This window comes from Prinia subflava, chromosome 14, assembly GCF_021018805.1.
Source record: "Prinia subflava isolate CZ2003 ecotype Zambia chromosome 14, Cam_Psub_1.2, whole genome shotgun sequence".
In the NCBI taxonomy this organism is placed as follows: Eukaryota; Metazoa; Chordata; class Aves; order Passeriformes; family Cisticolidae; genus Prinia; species Prinia subflava.
Genome location: NC_086260.1, coordinates 6,780,771 through 6,786,981, shown reverse-complemented (window position 1 = coordinate 6,786,981; position 6,211 = coordinate 6,780,771).

Here is a 6,211-nt window from a genome sequence, read left to right as displayed (position 1 = left end):
GAAAAACAACCAGCACGTGTCAGGCAGCAAGGGAAAAGCTCCAGTATAACCACTCTCCTGACACCAGGGCATTCGTGGGTGTGGGGGCAGGTAGTGGATGCTCCCCACTGTGGTTTTGCACCTTGCTGGGCACAGGGGACACTAATAACATGGTGTGGTGGTCCCAGTGCTCCACGACCCTTCCCATCTCTTGCAGCCACAATAACAGAGCAAAAGAGAATTGATCTGAAAGCTTTCTGTGAATTCATGCAGAGTGAGTCAGAAGATGCTGACATTATTAGGCACCAAGAAAAAAACCAAGACTTTTTTCCCCCATGTTTTCTCTCATATAAGTTAAAACATCTTCACCTCTGAATTTCCACAAAGTTGTAAAAGGTTCCTTAATGTAACTGGGAGAAGCTGCATTGGCCAGTGGGGGTTGTTTCCATGCGTTGTGTCTAAATTTGTGTCTTATACTTGGTAATCTATCAGAAGCTTCTGTTTTCAGCTTTGAAGCTTAGTGTTGTTTGGGAATTTTTAGCAACAATACAGCACTTTGGAGAAGATACATGGTTTGAAATAGGAGCTCATGCATGGGATTTTGGTGCAGCAAATGTAAATGTGAATTTCATTTAGACTCATGTAGGATTTAAGTGTAGTAATATTTTATGTAAGTCTTTGGAAAGGTGTCTGCAGTCAGCTTGCCCCGCCAGATCATAAATTATATATTTTGTTTCTATTCCAAATGGGCTCCTAGTGGGGAGCACACACTGTTATTTCCAGCATATGCTTCTGGTGAAACTTTAGTGTTGAGAAGAGCCAAATCCTTTCCTCCTTCGAGGAAACCATCATTTTAAATTCTGTTGATGGTGACTTTTCATTGTTAGCAAACTGGCAAAATATAAAAAAGTTGTATAGGTAGTTTGCTTTTTATTTTCTCTTTATTGTGAAAGCAATTTAAATCACATGTCTTTGCTGTTCAATATTTCAGGAACTCTCATGTACTATGATACTTTTAGCAAATTTTTGCCAAGTTTCTCACTGTGATGATGCAAATTCAGAGCAACCCAGACTGTAATGATCCTGGAACAACTCTTGCCCTGGTTTCAGGATGATGGGGCTGGATGTGTTGGAGGCAGCAGAATCTTGCGTTCCAGAGGGTGCTTTGTTTCTGCTGCAAATACTGTCAGACTGCTCTTCTAGCCCTTGCACGGGACAGGCAGCATGGAGGGTTTGGGATCTGTCATCATCAGTAGGAAAAGGAAGTATTGGATACACTTGTGTCACACCATGTAGTATCCCAAAGAGCAGAGGTTTTGGGACTGCACCTTCTGCTCCTTGGCAATGCTTTATGTGTTTTGGGGCATTTTAGAGAGAGGCTTTGAGAATCAGAGTGGTCCAGGCAAGACAATGAAAATGAAGTGTGGGGGTGAGCAGGGGCTGTGCTGTGCAGGCCAAGGACAGCTCCATGAACACTGTGAGTCCCTCCAACCCAGGATGTTCTGTGATTCTCTAGGGGTTTAACCCCTCCAGACACTGGTAGGACTGGCTGTGCATGGGAAACAGTAGCAAAACAAAACAAAAAATGGTCTGAAAAGGGCTCACAAGGTTGGGAAGTGCTGGGAACGGGGCGCTGGAATGCTTGAAACCCGGCATCAGCCCGGTGGGACGCAAGGATGGCTGTGAGGATGGATGAGGGTGGGTGCAGGGATGAATCCAGGGATAGATGCAGGGATGGATGTGAGGATGGATGTGCAGATGGATGCGCAGATGGATGCAGGGATGAATCCGGGATGGATGCAGGGATGAATCCAGGGATGAATCCAGGGATGGATGCAGGGATGAATCCAGGGATGGATGCACAGATGGATGCAGGGATGAATCTGGGGATGGATGCAGGGATGAATCTGGGGATGAATCCAGGGATGAATCCAGGGATGGATGTGCGGATGGATGCAGGGATGAATCCAGGGATGGATGTGCGGATGGATGCAGGGATGAATCCAGGGATGGATGTGCGGATGGATGCAGGGATGAATCCAGGGATGGATGTGCGGATGGATGCAGGGATGAATCCAGGGATGGATGCAGGGATGGATGTGCGGATGGATGCAGGGATGAATCCAGGGATGGATGCGCAGGTGGATGCAGGGATGAATCCGGGGATGGATGCGCGGATGGATGCAGGGATGAATCCGGGGATGGATGCAGGGATGAATCCAGGGATGAATCCAGGGATGGATGTGCGGATGGATGCAGGGATGAATCCGGGGATGGATGCGCGGATGGATGCAGGGATGAATCCGGGGATGGATGCGCAGATGGATGCAGGGATGAATCCGGGGATGGATGCGCGGATGGATGCAGGGATGAATCCGGGGATGGATGCGCGGATGGATGCAGGGATGAATCCAGGGATGGATGTGCGGATGGATGCAGGGATGAATCCAGGGATGGATGAGCCGATCCCCGAGCGCTGTGCCGGCCCAACCCGGCCTCTGCTGCCCCCTGCCGGCGCCGCCCGCTCCCGCCGCGGGGCCCGAGCGCGGGGGCCGGGCACGCTCCCGCGGCACCGCTGCCAGCGGCTCCCTCGAGCTGCCGGGGTTTGTGTCCTCCGAACGTGTGCGCCCTCGCAAAAGCTGCACAGACATAAATGTAACAAGTGTGGAAAAACGAGTCTGTTCCCGAGTTCCTTCCTCGTGGGTTCCTCGGTTAAGAGCAGCTCCCACCACTCAGGCAGCAATGGTTGCCCAACACAACCAGCGCTGCCTCTGGCCAGGACAGGTCCAGAGGTGCTTTTTCCGTGAAACAAGCCCTCCATCGTTTCATCTAGCATAGAGGTGTAAGGCCCTTCATCCTTCCCTTCAGGACTCTGCTAGCCCAGGCAAAGTCACCATCACACTGCATCCGTGGCTTTAGGATTACTCTTGAAAATTCGGGAAACCCCTCGGTACAAGGATGCTGAGTTTCCTTGGCTGTGATGTCCTGGTGTCCCATTCCCTGAGTGCCTTTGGCGGATCACTGAACAGCCTCACACAGCCATGCCATGCCAGCTCCTGCTGGATACTCTCCTGCTGCCAGCAGGCAGGTGAATCACACCAGGCCAGGGTGGACACAAGGCAAAGCCAAACCTTGCTTTGCCTCCTGGCTCCTGGCACTGCCCAGCACACAGGAACAGCCTTTCTGCTCTGCCTTGGCAGTGCCCAGCAGCACACAGCCCTGGGCTGTGCAGCCCTGGGCTACAAGTGGAGGGAATTCTGCAACAGTGCTAACAACCATTATTAAAATAGACTTGGGAAACAAAGGCTGAGGTAACCCAAGAACATGTTTGACTATCAGGGTGGAGCACTTCTGTTGATAACTTGCTTTCCCCAGGGTCTGTTGCATATAGACCTATAAAATGGTTCATACATCAGATGTGTCCCTAATGCAGCTAGTCTAGAAAGAAAAAAACACACAGGTTCCCAGAGCAAAACTAACAGTACTTGCCTGCATTTCTGATTTTTTTTCTTAGTTTTAAAAACTCATATAAAAAGGAAACCCACCTGAGTCTTGAGTAAAGGAAGGAAAGCATTGGTACAAGCCAGCTGTGACATCTGAAAAACTTTACGAGTACTTCAAATAACATTAGAAGTATCTCAACTCATAATTTCTAGTTCATAAATCTTCGGGATTTTTTTTTTTCAATTTTTTTTGCTGGCAGCAGCTTTCTTCAAATTAACATGGTTTCAGAGATATCCCATCATTTGACAGTGTGCCACGGTGACATTCTTTCTCCTTCTTCCATCCCTTCATGAAGCCTGCTAAATCTGTCTTAACAAATCCTGCCCAAGTTACCAATTCTGTCCAATGTTCTACTCTCCCTCTGCTGCTCTCATTTGGACAGGACAGAAAAACAAGTTCTGGCATTGAAAATGTCAGTTTATCACTTCAGCAACTCTCTTTCTGCTTGTATTTTTGCATCCACATGACAAGGGCACTGAGATGGACCATTTAGGCACATAACAATCTTTCAGTTTAGATAGGGTCAAGGCAAATCATAAATCCAGGAAACAGCTTTCTAAAACAGTGTGGTTGTTGAGATTCTGAATTTATGTACCTAGGTTTTTATACATGTATATTTAGAGTCAATGCAGATAAGCAGCAGGGCAGAGGAGAGCTTTCTAGGCAGGGATGTAACAGCAACCATCATGTGTGCCTTGCAAACATGACACACACAAAACTTCTGGAACAGAAGATTAAAGGACATGCACATACACATTTCCAGCATGTGCAGGGCAGATTCAAAGCTGGAGCCTGAGTCTTGGTAATAAAGCAAGTTAAATACAGGTTGGTATATGAATTCCACTTGGTTTTGTTTCTTTTTTGGTACCAATCTAATGTGAAAGAGGTTAGAGGTATACTGAAAAAAACAGGAGCAAATATTTTGAGTGTCCCACTGAGGCTGTGTTTGCAATGAATTGATGTTACTTTTTTTCTTTGATTGGCCTGGTGACATCACTTTCTTGCTGCCTCATTGCACTAGGGCAACTTGATTTTCTAGGGCAGTAATTTCTTTTCAAGATTGCATCACTGCAATTTGAACTAGAATATATTCCTTTGCCATGCATTTGTATTGCTTCTCTTGGGTACAACTTATTTCTCTGTAAATATTCCTCACCAGAGGAATGGGCTTAGGTGTTGGCACGTTTCTGGTCAGGTTCTGTACAGAGCAGTGCAAGTTCTGAGATAATTGATGGATCCAAGTAATTTCCAAAGAATTGTGTAAAACAATGACTGGAAAATTTAGAGATTTTCACTATTACAGAGACTGTTTTTAACTGGTGAGTATCATCCTCCTCTGCACCAAAATACAGTCCAGATAGCGACATGGAGGCCATCTTGACCACAAAAAAAATTTAATATGCTTTAAAATTGTCCTTGAGTCATTGTCACTTATTATCTTCACAATTCATACATTCATGACAGTGACTCCTCCCTATTTGGCAATAATTTTGTGTTGCTGCTTTACAAAGTATTTTACCATTCCCTCTTGCTAGGAGGTGAAAAACCCCATACACCTAATACTTTGTGATGGTGTACTTCTCCTACGAAATGCCTGTTGTTTGTTCAGCCACCCCTCAACCTGCCAAATTCATAGTGCATGAGAAGCACTGCATGTCTGTACAGGCTCCATCAGGCAAACCTGAGCTTCCCCTGTGTTCTGAGCTGACCAGCTGTGAACTAGAAGACTTTTGACAGCTTATTAGTACAGGGCTGCACTGTGCTACTGAAGCTGTGTGACTTCTTATTCAGCTGGCTTGCCTTTAGCAAACTTGGAATGTGAGCAAAACAAGCTCAGGTACGTCTGTTCAGCCCAATCCACACAGCTCCACAGCCACTGAGAGTGGGAATTATAAAGCATCTAGGTTATAAAGGTCTGAAGTCTCAACCATGGAAATCCCCCTCAGCTGGTGAGACAGTAGCTCTATTCTGTGTAACATTATTTCACTTGAATCACATATGCTTATGGCATAGTCTGAGTGAGATCCAAAATGTTTTCCTATACCCAAACCACTGGAAGGTTTCAATACTGAGTGTTTTTAGAACATGACCTACTGCTGCCCCTTGTTCCTTCCTCCCTGCCTTACAAAAGCACACAGCATGTTCCATTCTCTTCCCTTTTGGGGAAGGTTGAAATTTTTCCTAGCTCCCAACAGATTGCTCAGACATCAGGATGATCCAAGTGGATGGACAGATTCTGCTCTGCTTACTAATAACTGAAGTATCTCTGATTCTTTACCATCATGATTATTGCTCTACTGCTTCAGTTTTTCATCATGAGAAAAGAAGGGTTTCACCATCTGTTTCAGAAATTATGATGTATTTTGATAATAGTCAATTGACAGATAAAATCCAGAAGCAGATTATAAATGATATTTGGATTGGATTGCTGGTTTTTCAAGAACAAAGCAGGGCTTGGATCACTGCAGTTCTTTGCATCACTTTGAAGAAAAAATTAAAGCTAGTACAGTATCATTTTTGGTTTTTTATAACCCTTAACAAGCATTAATTCTATAGAAGTAATTTATTTTATATTAAACTATCAAATTCTAGTCTAGTTACAGTAAGTTCTAAAATGGCAGCAACTTTGAAAAACTAAGAGCCTACTTAGTCCAGATTTAGGTCCCATCTAGAACAGGGTATGGAAGCTGGAACTCATGAAAAGATGCACTGCCCTCAGTCTGATGTC